This window comes from Oreochromis niloticus, linkage group LG2, assembly GCF_001858045.2.
Source record: "Oreochromis niloticus isolate F11D_XX linkage group LG2, O_niloticus_UMD_NMBU, whole genome shotgun sequence".
In the NCBI taxonomy this organism is placed as follows: domain Eukaryota; kingdom Metazoa; phylum Chordata; class Actinopteri; order Cichliformes; family Cichlidae; genus Oreochromis; species Oreochromis niloticus.
In genome coordinates, this window is record NC_031966.2 from 6,100,373 (window position 1) to 6,114,591 (window position 14,219).

General features: G+C 44.8%; 1 pseudogene; it reads right to left on the minus strand.

Moving 5' to 3' along the window:
* The window catches only part of LOC109203602 (5-hydroxytryptamine receptor 4 pseudogene), a 75,309-nt pseudogene extending 71,159 nt beyond the window's left edge, over positions 1-4,150 (minus strand).
* Positions 4,151-14,219: the final 10,069 nt, after the last annotated feature.

Genomic DNA, 14,219 nt, shown 5'->3' on the forward strand with positions numbered 1-14,219 from the left:
TACTCTGTGTACACCGAGACACAGTGAGGGACGCTCTTAGATCTGCTGTAGAGCAGATCCTCCAGGTTTCTTTTTCACCGTGCAAAATTGACAAGACGTCTGACATCGAGTGGTTTGAACATCAATAAACAGCCAGAGTGATAACAGATCAGCCGGGTTAATGAATGTCACAGCCACGATACAACATATGGAGGAAGCCCCCGAGCTCCTATCGCAGGACCACAGTTTAGGTTTCACAGTTAATTACAGTCACTTTTATTGGCATCGTAAATCATCATTAGTATTAACAACTGTGCGCCTTTTATGATTTCTCACCTCACAGTGAAGCTGATTTAGTTACTGCGTTTGTTCCTGCCTCACACATGAAACACTTAACCGCTGCCTCCAGAGCCCAGGAGGCTGAAAATACATCTCATCAACATGCAAATGCTGTAATTGATCAAAAGTGTGATTTTAATCCAATTAATTATGCAGCAAGGCTCATAAGAGCTCTGCTGTCAGCCTGCCAGGTGTGAAGCTACTGCACAGGTGGAGGCAGACAGCGACCGCATCACAGAGACAACCGGCTATTGATCCTCAGCAAATGCTGTGTGTGTGTGTGTGTGTGTGTGTGTGTGTGTGTGTGTGTGTGTGTGTGTGTGTGTGTGTGAGAGAGAGAGAGAGAGATCCAGTTATTGATCCAACCTGCTGGACTGTTGCATTTGGTCATTCTGGTCACACAGATGGTAAACGGGTCACATTAAAGCTCTTCTTTAGACTTTAGCCACACTCACAGTACAGACACAGAGCTTCAGCAGCCACACACACCGTGGACAGTGTTGTGCGTTCACTAACTTTCCCACTTAGACATGCAGACTGTTCAGATGACCACAAACGTGCATATTTATTTGTTTACAGCCTGTGTGTTATCCTCCATAAGGGCCTTGTGTTTGTGAACCAACATCAGAGCTGGGAGAAAAACCTATCAGATTCATTATCGTGCAGTAGAGACATGAAACATGGTCGATATAAAGCGGACAGAGCTCGTCCATGCATGTTCTGACAGACAGCACAAACAGCCGGTGACAAAGAGAACAGTACCGAGCTGAACCAATCATGTGGCTGGGACAGAGTCAGAGGAAGACCACAGGTGCTAATGTTTGGGCTGCTAAACACCTGAGTGTCAGTGTCATGCTCTTCTTCATTTACATGAGAACGATTCTTAAATGAGTACGTGTTTCCTGTTTGGCTCTATTTCAAACATTTGGACACACAAAAATAACAATTTTAGTTTGACTTTTTTGTATTAATCATTATTTTATGTCTTTGATTTTTCTTTAAAATGCAGCTCTACATTTTATTGTGTTCGACTTCTGACAGAAGATAAATATTTAAACCTTTTTAAGTAAAAAGAAACCTTTATATTTATCAGAAACAGTGGCTCGATTTATATCATCATATTTATCGACAGTGACGTGAAAAACATATCATGATGCTGGCAATTTTATTTATTTAGCGCATTTCATTTATGCAAGCACAGTGTGCTTAATGCAGAGGATGAAACCATAGAAACCTGTGTAGGTTGATTGTGCCTTAAGGCAGTGAAAACAGACAAAGAATTAAAAAACACTTATTGAGTGCAGGGCTGAGTGAAAACGTCTGTTTTTAAATGTATGCTTATCCATGTGACGTCACGTCTGCTGTTATTTTTCAAGCACTGACATATTTCTGGGGATCTGTAGCTGCAGCGGTCTTATTCCCAGCTTTGCCGAGATTGTTGCACTCGTCTCGTTTCTCAGAATGTGACGACTTTTCCCTGAATTTAGAAATCAGACAACAATTCAAAGCTTTGTTTGCAGGATTAAGAACTCTGACATGAAAGGAGTGAAAGAACAGAAAAGAGTAAGACAGGGCAGTAAGAGTGTCAAACAAATGTACGTACACCTGTCCTTCCTACTAACTGCAGCAGTCAGCAGCTGTTACAGCATCTGCACAAGGTTAAAGTCGGGGAAATGACACCAACAACGCTCGCTCTGCTCACTCAGCATTGTGTTAAGATCATCAGCACACTATATATGTATAGTTTGAGCAAAAGTTTTTCTTCTACGAGTCATCCTAACACAAACATCTGCCACACTCCCACTGAACTAAGATCTTGAACTTTCATCTCCTGCTGTTCTAAAACATCATACCGTCCAGCATCAACATCTGGACCGACAGACTGCACCACTCAAAGAATATCCCACCACAGCATGACTCTTACTGCTTTTAGCCCACTCGCTCAAACACCTAACGCTCAGCCAGACGGAGCAGCGGCTGGAGCGCAAACATGTGGATGAGGTGGGTAGGGTCTCTGCGGCTGTGAGTCTACACTCTGTCCTCTGATGGACTAAAACCTCCCAGCAAAGCTTAAAGTAAGAAGAGAAGCTGGTGAGAAGAAGACTTTTTGCTGGAAATGGCACAGTCTAATCATCATGAGGAGAAAAGACTGAACACTGGGACAGGAAGGGAATCAGCCAGTCTGAGCGGCTCTGCGCTGACGGCTGACCCGAGGAGGAGCCCGGTCACACCGAGGCCACAGCAGCTGACACTAACACTCCAAACCTGCACCTTTGATCGAGTCCTGCCAATCCCCTGCAGAGCCATAAACGTTACACAATAACGACGATAACAGCAGAGTGCGCAGAAGGAAAAACAGCCAAGTCCAAGTTTGACAAGAGTGAAGGAAGAGCCTGACTCTGCCTGCACACTGGGGTCCTTTAAAAACTGCCTCACACCCTCTGCTCATTCAACACAAAGAGTCTGCAGGTAGACGCAGGTGAATGTGTCACCTCAGGATCAACCCAACACTCCCCAAATCACGCGAATCCAAACGGACCCACACTCAGAACCAACAATCAGGGACACGCAGTTCAGACGCGCTCACTTACAGGATCCGGTTCCGCTGCACTCAAAGTCCGTTACCGATCAGTGTCCGCAGACAGGTGAGTAATCCACGCTCCGTGATCACGTCTGCGTTTCACACGGAAACTCGCAGAAATCTGAGCGTGACATCGCTCCACGGCCAAAGAGCTCCGACTCCCTCACACACGTCATCCCTGCGCGCTTCCTCCGTGTGCGCGCGGAGGTCACGGCAGAACACAGCGAGACGTTTCACTCACCGTTCCTGCGCAAGCATGTCACCACATCCCCACGAGCCACGGCCACTGTGCTCCACTCCGAACTCACAGCCACGAGCACCGAGGAGCGCAGACACGCGGGGACGCGCAAAGACGGCGATGCGCGTCCGACGCGGAGAGCCGGAGAAAGGTCCAGACAGGTGGAGGAGGCGAGGAGGAGGCTGAAGAAGTGCGCGCAGCCGGAGCTGAACTCAGAACATCCACCCGCTCCACCCGCTGCGCTCTGGTCCCTCCTCCTCAGCCTTCAGCCGAGGGAAGCCTGCCCCCCACTCACACCCCCACCTTCGTCACTTGACAAACGTGATCCGTTTGGTCGTTCCTGATGACGTGATCGGGGGAGAGAGACCAAGCCTGACCTTGACCTCACATGGTCCCTACGGGTCAGGGGTCACAGTGGGACCTACCATGTGATCGCTGTCAATATTAGAGTGTAATGTTTCTTATTCTGTGTCAATGGACAGTCCAGTCTTTAAACAAACTCTTTCTGGGGTCAAAATAAACAAAGGCAGAAACACAGTTTTAAAAAAATATTATCGCTTTGACCCTCAGTCGATTGATCTCGAGGGTCAGTTTGACATCTTAAATCTTTGTATATGCTGACGTCACACATCACACACTCGTGGTTTCTAAGTTAAAATACTTTTTTTTCCCACCAACAATCATGAAGTTGACCCTGAAGACGCTGGTGGACGGAAGCCAAATTTTACGTCACTTTTGCACACAGAGCCTGCTGGGTGGAGGCGATAATTCGTCCGGGTGGCTGAGCTTTTTGGACTTTGTTCCACAGAAAGGTGGAGGCTCTGATGTCACTTTCAGCTCCACAAATCATGCAAATTAGTATCCACACCAATCGATAAGAGTTTCATAGAGCTGAGCATCAGGCAGCATTCAGCCTGCTGTATGGTGGAGCAGCTGTGAGTGCAGCAGGGCTTTCTGAGGACACAGCATTTTACATATTACAATTGGCCTTAATTAGAATAACACTAAAAAATGTTTGTAGGTCATCAGGGATGTTTATTTAGCAGCAAGCCTGAGTACAGACTCCTCTCATAAACATTTTCATGTCTCACTACATCACTGACAAAACATCATGCATCTGTGCGGTCAGTTCATCAACACAAATACATTTGGATTGTTAGTGAAACTTTCACAATGATAATTATTTTATTTACACTCCTTTATTGATAGTTTTATTGATTTTAAATGTCTTTAAATGTCCTTTCAGAGACTTTGATAACAAGAAAACCTTTCAGGCAGTGTTACGTGGGGAATGCACGTGAGCATCATTCGTTAATGTTTCAGATTTACAACGTTTGAATTATTTGACCTCCAAATAATGAACCCTCTGCTCTTTAACATAGACTCTCTCCACTTTAACCTCTCACTGATTTCATATCCTGTAAACTTGTTTATTATTTGATGTATGGGTTATTTCCATTGTTTTAACTCCAGTGTTTATTATTATTATTGTTGTTGTTAAAGTGGATTTCAAACTGCGCAGTCGTAGATTTTTATGAGTGGTTCATTATGGCCCCTAATCCCTGCAGATTGTTGTACAGCTGTTGCTTTAATTATTTGTTAAAAAATAAAAATAAAACAATGGTGAGATAGATTAGGAACAGAAGGGGCCCACAGACAGCCCACGGTGCCCAGAGCTCTGTGTTACAGCCCTGTTTATGGGATCATTACTTTCTAACTGCGATGTTCGGGCCTTCTTTTTAAAATAATTCCTTCCATGTGTCAGAGAGTGGAGTACCTGCAGGGTAATAAAATAAATATTTAAATCAGATGAAGTGTCAGTGTCATTATGTCCGCATATTTCTGTGCAGCTAATCAGATCAATGTCCTGCAGTGAAACCGGTTCAGCTGTGGTATCTTTAGTTTGTCAGTGATGCGAGGCCACCACGGTTTATTTCAGTCGTATCCATATAAAATGACTCAGAACAGCATCTCCTGGTGCTTCATGGTGTGAGATGAAGACCTGATAACATCACAGAGTAAACCCACCAATCCACAGATCCACTGTGAGTGTCACTCACTTACAGTGGGGACAAAAACACGAAGAAAGAAAGAAAACAGCGTCTCTCTGCTGATGGTTTGGGCTGAGACAAAACAATAAGAATAATACATTTTATTTACAGGGGTCTTTCAAACCCCCTTAAAGTTACCAAATGAAAAACATACACAAATAAATGGGAATAAAAAACATGTTAAACCATAAAACTATAAAAACTGATCAAGTAGAGAGAGAGAGAAGGACCTGAAGACCATAGTATCAACACATCCATTCAAAGGGAAACTGTGTGTAGTCTCTGTCGTAGGGATATATTTTCTACAGACACATACAGAAGGAAAAACTGAGAGTTAATCCTGATGTTACCTCTGTGACTTCAGGAGGAGTCAAACTCATTCAGGTCAGAGGGATTTCCAATAAAACATGTAAACGAGTCCCAGGAAACGACACAAAGATTTTTTATGTTTTATCTCTCATATTTGAATCCTTTATGGTCACAGAGCAAACTCTGTGTGTGTGTGTCCACAGTGATGACATGTTGACCTCAGTGAAGCTAAACTTTGTGCACAGCTGGATGACGTTAACATTCAATCAGGCTCAGTGTGTGAGTCTTTTCTTAAGACTCAGGATGCTGATCTGTTGGTTTAAACTGAATCTACTCAGTAATATCAGGTTATTTTCTAGGGACAGATGAAGCTCCTGCATCATGTGTGTGTGTGTGTGTGTGTGTGTGTGTGTGTGTGTGTGGGTGTGTGTGTGTGTGTACATGTTTAGACATCTTTGCATGGACAGAAAATTGGCATGTTACATGTGGGGACCAACAGTCACTTATGGGGACAAAATGTGGTTTTAGTGTCAGGGAATGCATTAGAATTATAATAATAAAAAATCTGAAGCTCAGGCCTCCCTTTTCCAGCCCCTCCATCCAGCTCTTGCAGGGGACACTGAGATGTCCCCAAACCACCAGAGACACATCATGCATGTCCCGGCTCTGCTCCAGGGCCTCCTCCCAGGTCAAAATGCCTGAAGCAGCTCACCTGCAGGGCATCCAGGAGGGCTCCTGGTCAGGTGTCTCATATTTCTTCAAATAATGGAGGAAAAACTCAACAAGCACATCACGTCAGACCCGCAGGCCTCTACAACAACGCACATCATTTTCTCATGTGTCAAACTTTCCAGATACTGCGTGACAATGATTTCCACCTTCAGGCCAAACTATAATTAACAATAACACTACAGCCCAGCGACAAAGATCATCCTTCTGTGTCTGTCGAGATTTGACGAGCGCCGTCTGGTGCACGACAGCTGGATAGATGGCCAGAGGCCGAGCTGAGGTCCCACCCACTATTTATTCAATGGAGATGGCAAACGATGAGAATGAGCAAAGAAACAATACTGACACAGTTGTCCGCTCACTCTGAGTTAGCATGTGAAGAGCTGGAGTTACGCTCAGAGAAATGAGCTCTGTGGTCTCACACCGGGCTGTGTTGACTTAGAGCTGGTCACAAACACATCCTGCTCACACAATTGTTAAACATCAGATATACGAATCAAAGTTTGTCTGTGGTGGTTTTATTAACTGTGCTTTAGCCCCGCCCAGCGTCCTTCGCAGCACAAACAAGCACGTCCATCAGGTGTAAGCACTCACCATCCCTCTGAACTCTTTTCTTCTTGCAGATCACAACAGTTTATACCTGCTTGCAGCAGGATGATGAGCAGCGAAGGCAGGTACAGGAGCCAGAAGAGAGCACCTGCATGTGTCCCGGTCATCTCACAGCCAAAACTTCAACATCAGTCAGGAGACAGCGAAGCTTGGTTTAAGAGGAAAGCATCTCGTTCTGCTGTCTCCATCTCCCTCTCTCGTATCCCGCCACAGATCATTTCTGAGCATGTCATCCTCATCATCATCCATTAAGTGCCATTCTGGTTCTCTGACTCTGATAATTCAGTCAAGATTAGACTTCATGAAGGCAGACTGACGCCTTGGTAAGTGAACACAAACTCCAGTTTGTTCTAAACAGAGGTTTGATTTACTGCAGTTTATAATTTAACCTCTTTGGTTACAACTGCGTCAGCCTGACTCATGAACTGAAGTAAAAGTCTGCATCATTTCTGGAGGATGGTGCATAAAACTAATTTAATAATTCTGTAATAAAATATTGATTTCATGATAAAAGTAAATTTTAGGATCTCAAAATAGGACACAGAGTCAGATTACCGGTTTGAAAGGTTTCCATCGACACGGGAAGAAACAGTCAGGCTGAGGAGAGGCAGGTACGTGAGGTCAACCACAGGTAAGCTTCCCTCCACACAAGTGTGTTTTCCACAGTGAATGCTTGTCTCTGTAACTGTGGAGAAGAGGGCAGGCAACTGGAGGAGGCAGATGGAGACAGCAGGTAGGTACACAGAGAGAACTTCAGCTGAGAGGCTTTTTTAAGGCTCGAGTAGTTATCACTCTGACGTAGTTACCACTCAGACAACTGTGGAGGTGGCTGGATTGATGGAAGGCAGGCTGCTGCAAGGTGCTGTCATGTTTGCTGTGCACGACAGGCAGGAAAGGACCTAAAATGCAGACTCACTGGATGAATTTAACTCAAAACTCAGTTTTATTGCTGGACTCCAAAAGAACAAAACAAACTGGGAAACTGTCATGGTCCGTGGGATTGCCTGGGAATTTCCATCTGTGGCTGCTGGTCCCCCCTCCTCCCCTTTGGGGTGGAGCCTTCCAAATCCCACCTGGACCTCGTTGCATGCAATCAGCAGGAGCGCTTCTTAAACCCTGACCAGTCTACCATGCTTCACCAGTTTGTTGTGTGCCATCTGGCGGTAACTTGGCCTCTAGTTTTCTTAAACGCATGATCTTGTTTTTTCCTGGTCTAACTTGATCTCTCCGTGTACAGAGGTTGACGTGGCTCGAACTGCCTGGAGTGTTCTCACCTACCTGTCCTGGTAATCCTTGGCTACTTCTCCTGCTCGGTTGCCTGCCCCCGGCCTGCCTTGACTACCCCGGACTGCCCATCCTCAGTGCACTCTGTATCGGGCCTGTTAAGCAAGAACAGTTATTTTTCCAGTCATTCCCTGCAGTCAATAACTCATAATCTCGTTTTAATTATTGTTCCTCCGTCTCCATACAGACCCTCCACGGTTCCTCCATCCCAGTTGGTTCCCCCTCGTTGTTCCCTGCACCTGTCGGCAGCTTGTCCCTCACTATCCCTTCCAAGCCTTTCCCTCTTTCATGGCTTCCCGAGTTAAATAAAGCTTGTCCTGAACTGCTCACCTGTGAGTCTGCTTTTGAGTCCTTTCCCTGGGCAAAACTGTCGGGTTATCACAGGAAACACATGAACTAAACGGGCAGTTGGGCAAAACACACAGCAGGGAACAAGGGAGAACGCGACTGCGCAGACACTAAATACAAGAGGCTAGCGAGGGAAACGCAGCTCGGATTAATCCCACACAGACACATGAGACCGGGAGGAAGCAAAACAGAATACACTAACCCAAGACGAGGAACTATCAAAGTAAAACAGGAAACATGAGACACACGCTGAGACACAGACTTGACATAGGGACTGGGAAAGAACAGACATGAAAACATAACAGAGTTGACGAGACACGAGGATCACGGGGGAGACACAGTAACAAGAACTAAGAACTAGAAATCAGGAAATACTAAAGATCTAGAAACACAAAGGACCATTAGACAGTCTACATCAAAGAATATTGATAATGCAAACATAAGCACTGGGTCACCAGAGCCAGGTACCCTGACAGGTGCTGCTGAATATTGAACTGTTAGCTGCTGAAGCACATCCATATTCAAACAGCAGCACTGCCGGTGTTACTGTTTGAATCAGAGTTCCTCCATCACCTGACGCAGCACAGGTCTTCCAGATGACGGTGGCTGTGGTGGATGAGACTAACACTAACCTAAGTATTATCTAAAGAACAGAAAGTGATGTAGACTTTCTTTTTATGGACTAGTACTTACAGCATCCAGTGCTCCCATGATGAGCGGAATCACGAGCACTGGTATTCTGATCACATATCATGAGTATAGAATCTGAGGGGAACCTTGTGTTCGGTTTGAGGAGGTAATTGGATTCATTAAAGTGCTATTTTATTGAACGGTTTAATATCTCCTGTTGTTTTTAATTGTTTTAATCAAAATGCCTTTGATGAAAAGTCTTCTGCTGCTGTGCATCATGGTGTGAATGTGCTCTGAAATTTGTGTTTAAACACTCGCATGCCTACATCAGCACTGGTCCTTACCGCCACGCTGATCATGATGGAAAAGATGGGCTTGGACTGCTGTGTGTGCGTAAAGTGAACCGAGGATCCACACCAACACAAAGGCCATGAGAAGTTGCGAAAGAGATGCAGAGAACAACTTTCATCCTCCTGATGTCTCCAGATCACTTGGAGCTGGATGTCTGTGGTCGGGTGTAATGGCTTCCTGTGGTCACCGTTCCTCTCTTACCTCATTTCACAGTGTTGTGATGTTTGGGCCTTTTTCCTGTAACCCACTTTATTCTCTGTTTACTGTGCCATCAAGAGGAGTATGCATGCTCTGCTTGGTTGTTGCCTCGTCTAGATGCAGGATTGTGGTCTGCACGACTGCACGACTAGACTGCAATCAAGGCTCATTAGTGATGCACTTCATCCAGATTCCAGCCTCTATCAGTTAAAACGATACTTTTTATGATCCAGCCTCCACAATCAGTAACTTATCTGCTGTCTGCAGATATAACAGCTATTTTTAAAGCATTGTGACCAAATGTGAGCTCTGTTGTCTTATTAACGCTTATCTTATTAACGCTTTCCGTAGGCAGGTCCAGCTGATGGGAATGACATAAAAAAGCAGTGAGTGCTAAAACTTAAAACACTGAAGTTTGAAGAGAAAAAAAAAGTAGGAACAGGAAAAAAGCCTCTCGAGATGAAAAGGTTTCTTGTGTTCTCTTCCAAGATGACTGTACCCCCTCCACGGGGCATGAGGGGTCACTGAGCGGTTTCATAAATATTAGTAAAAGAGACGAGAGGTCAACGAAGTTCAACATGTGTGGAAGACTTTGGACTGACGTGGCAGCTTCCACTATCAAAGTACATCGAGAGGGAGGATGTTTGGGACGAAACGTGTCCACCTACATTTAGAGTCAGAGCCAAGAAGCAGCGAAGCCGCTCTGTCTTCACATGGAGACCCGATGATGCTCACAGACACTGGGTGTTTGGGTTTTTCTTCATTTTTAACCAACAGTAATTGTCTTATGCCTCTAATGTTTAAAAATGAGAATTAAAAAATGAATAGATTGAAAACACAAAAGTGTTCCCTTAAAAGAGTGCTTGTTGGTGGGTTATGCTTTGGAAATATTGCAGTTTTAAATTTTAAAGCACAAAATGTGTTGACCTCAGCAGCTGCATGCATGAGAGATGAGCTCTGAGGAGGCAGTGCTGTCACGCCGCATTCATGACACGCAACAGCAGGGGTGGGAACTCCAGGCCTCAAGGGCCTGCAGGTTTTAGATCTCACCCTGGGTCAACACACCTGAATCAAATGATTAGTTCATTACCAGGCCTCTGGAGAACTTCGAGACATGTTGAGGAGGTCATTTAGCCATTTAAATCAGCTGACACATCTAAAACCCGCAGGCCCTTGAGGCCTGGAGTTCCCTACCCCTGTGCTCCAGCTTCAAAAACACGTCAGCATGTGGCCTGTCTCTCTCTGTATGAATGCTTTGGCAATTAAAGTCAAAATTTGAATATATCTTTAGAGTTTTATGAGTTAGTCCATCAAACGCATGCACTGTGCACCATGGCAGCTTTTTGCTTTGCCTTCTGCAGCTCTTTTCCATCCACCCAGCTCTGGCTGCTTCAGCCTTTGTCAGCACTGCTGCTGAAAATGAAATTCATATTTGTGACCTGGCTGTGACTTCTTCAGAAATAGATTTTAGCTGATGCAGACCATGAGCAAACCACTGGCTGTCTGTGGTCCATTTCACTGAGATGACTTCAAACACCAGAGCTTTCTGGGTCACATCTAATTCCTGTCCTTTCACACCAGCGTTTCTACGACAGGTTTTAAGGTTGTGAGCGGCTCTCTGCTAATAACCACTCATCACAAGTTAGCTTCAGGCAGGATGAATATTTCAAAAGGACAGCTTTATCCAGTCTCATTCATCTGACTGTAAATAATGGATAGTTTAAACACACACACACACACGTGTGTATTTATATCCTTGTGGGGACATCTCATTGACATTGCTTTCCCTAGCTGCTTACCCTAACCCTAACCATCAAAAGTGAATGCCTAACCCTTACCCTAACCCTAACCATAACCTAATTGTAAGCCTGACACTAAAACCACATTTTGAGTCTCAAAAATGCCTTCAAACTCAGGAGACCGGGATCTTGGTCCCCACAAGTATGGTAAACTTCCAATTTTTGGTCCCCACAAAGATGTTAATACCCCCCCCCCCCCCCCCCCCACACACACACACACACACATGCACACACACACAGGAATCCCTTTAAGCACTTTAAAAAACCTGCAGAATGATCTCTGACACCTCAGACTCTGTGTGAAACAGGCTGATCTAGTTATTAATGAAGGATCCTCAATTAGGAGTCTGCAGCACTCTCTGTGATGCCATAATCATTATCATCACCATCCCCATGCAAATATTTTCTAATCTGCCATAAACATGAAGTCAGCCTGAGGTCTTTTGTTTTTACACAGGTCTAAAGGTTCCTCAGGTCAGATAACCTCTGATGGGCTCATCAGAGTGAGAGCTGGAAGTCAGAGTTTATGGAGGGCGTGGATCAGAGATACAGCATGACTAAGCATCCAGGAGGTCAAAGAAATTCACCAGTTCATCGTTAATAAAAGTCCAAAGTCTCACTTATGTCACAGTCTCACGGCGCCAAACTGGCCGACGCCCTTCACGAAAGAAAGATTCACATAAATGAGCGCAAGAAAATTTAAAAGGAAGAACCTTTAATAAGTGTCGTCAAGCCCACTTGATGTATAATATATTGAGATATGTATATTTCCATACAATAATTAATATGTAACGTCCATGTCATTTAAGCTGCTTTGTCCTGCAGTTACTGCTGAACTCAGAAACACGAGGAGGTGTGTGCGACTGTTGTCGTCCAGATAATCACCTGGTTTACCGGCGTCTCATCATGACACCTCAGCGGGCTCCGTGGTCACTTTGACATACGTGTGCTGGGGTTCCTGGGAGCTTGAGTTTTGTCTGATGTTACTTTCAGCAGTTATTCCTGGTTCATTTCAGTTCTCTGTGGTTCTCTGTGGTTCTTTGGATTCTGCAGGAGCTGTTCTGTTTTCTTTCAAAAGCCTGATTTTTGGCTTCTTTACTGCACACGTTTCAGGGAGCTAGACTTGCCGTGTTAGGATGCTGGACGAGTGGCAGACTCATCCAGCATGATTTAGACTGGTTTACTATTCGCTGTGTTTGATCTAAAATGCATTCAGTGCTTCTGTGCTTTCTGCTGTGAGGTAAAGAGCCCATAGTAATCCAGAGAAAATGGCACAGTAGTGATGCTGGAAGCAGAAATACGATGGGTTGGTAGTGACTGTCCTGTCTCAGGGATGCTATCACCTCAGTGTCACCATCAGTGCAGTGTCTCTGTGTGTCTAAAACACAGACACAGATTTTGCAGAGATTATTGTGCTCATGTAGTTTCATTCACACGGTTTCTTCTTCACTGTCAGCCAGCAGGCCCACAATAAAGTGTGTGCAGGTGTTTCCATTCCCTCAGATTTCAGCACGTTAGCCTGTTTTTCCTGGGTGAAAATGCTGTTTGTCATCATTTGGAGCTGTGTGGGAATGTGAGCAAGCAGCGAGCGGTGTGCTGAGATTAGGACCGCAGCAGAGGAGCGGTCCCTGCATCGCCGTCTGTCCGGGTGCTTGCCCATTCTCCCTCTGTGTCTGTTGCTCCTTCTCTCTTATTTTTGGTGTAATTCATCACTTCATTGTCCATTCATGTTCTGTCCTCACAAATCTTATTCTGCTCTCTTTTCATCATATATTACTGTCACTCGTATTAAGTCGTAATCAATCGAATGCATGAAATGAATATTTGTGGTAGATGGATTTACCTCAAAGATAAAAGGAAAAGGCTCATAGCGAGTTGTGTCTGAGGCTGAACATTAAGGAAGGAGAGGACCTGTGCAGTGGATTGGAGTTATTAAAGATAGAAATGGAAATGTGCTAAAGGGTGAAGACAGAAGTATGTGCAGATGTTCACTGGAAGTGAGGAGGATGGACGGGATTAGAAATGAGGGCCAGCTCAGAGTCAGAGAGGCTGAGATGGTTTGGGTGTGCGCAAAGGAGGGAAGGTGAATATGATGGAGATGCCAGGCAGGAGGAAAGAGGAAGACCTCAGAGAAGATTCATGGATGTGAGCTTTAGAGACGAGCTTCATTCAGCGCTTCAGAAACCAAAACTCTGAAGACCACTTGCTCCCAACCAGGTGGTGTGCTCAGCATCTCTGAACATAGCCTGCTAAGCTGTGTCAGAACACACAGGAGGGAAACCAGAGGAACCAGAACTGAACCAACAGGCGTTACCAAAATAAAACAGGAAGTGAAACACCGAAGGAGACACTAAGAAACCTGACAAAGGAGATCCTGTTAAAGAAACAGCACAAACCATCAAACACACAATTACTTGAAACCTTTCTTGGACCCACGGTTTTGAGTTTCTGGGATATTCGGGTTTTCTGCTTTTCTATTTTTGGTAATCTTGTATTTTGGTTCTATATTCTGTATTATTTAGTCTTCTGGTTATAGAGGTATATTCTTATTTCTGGGTTTATGATGAGTCCCATTTTCTGCGTGCTGGTTCCATCATTAATCCTCTTTTGGTATTCCTATCCTGTCTTTTCCGTTTTGTCTCTGTGTTTGTCGTCTTCTGACTTTGTGTCAAGTTTGTCATGTTCACTCTGGCTGTGTGTTCTTGGTGGTCCATGGTCCTTTGGTTCCTGGTTCCTGGTTCTTTGTTTCCTGGTTCCTGGTTCCTGGTTCTTTG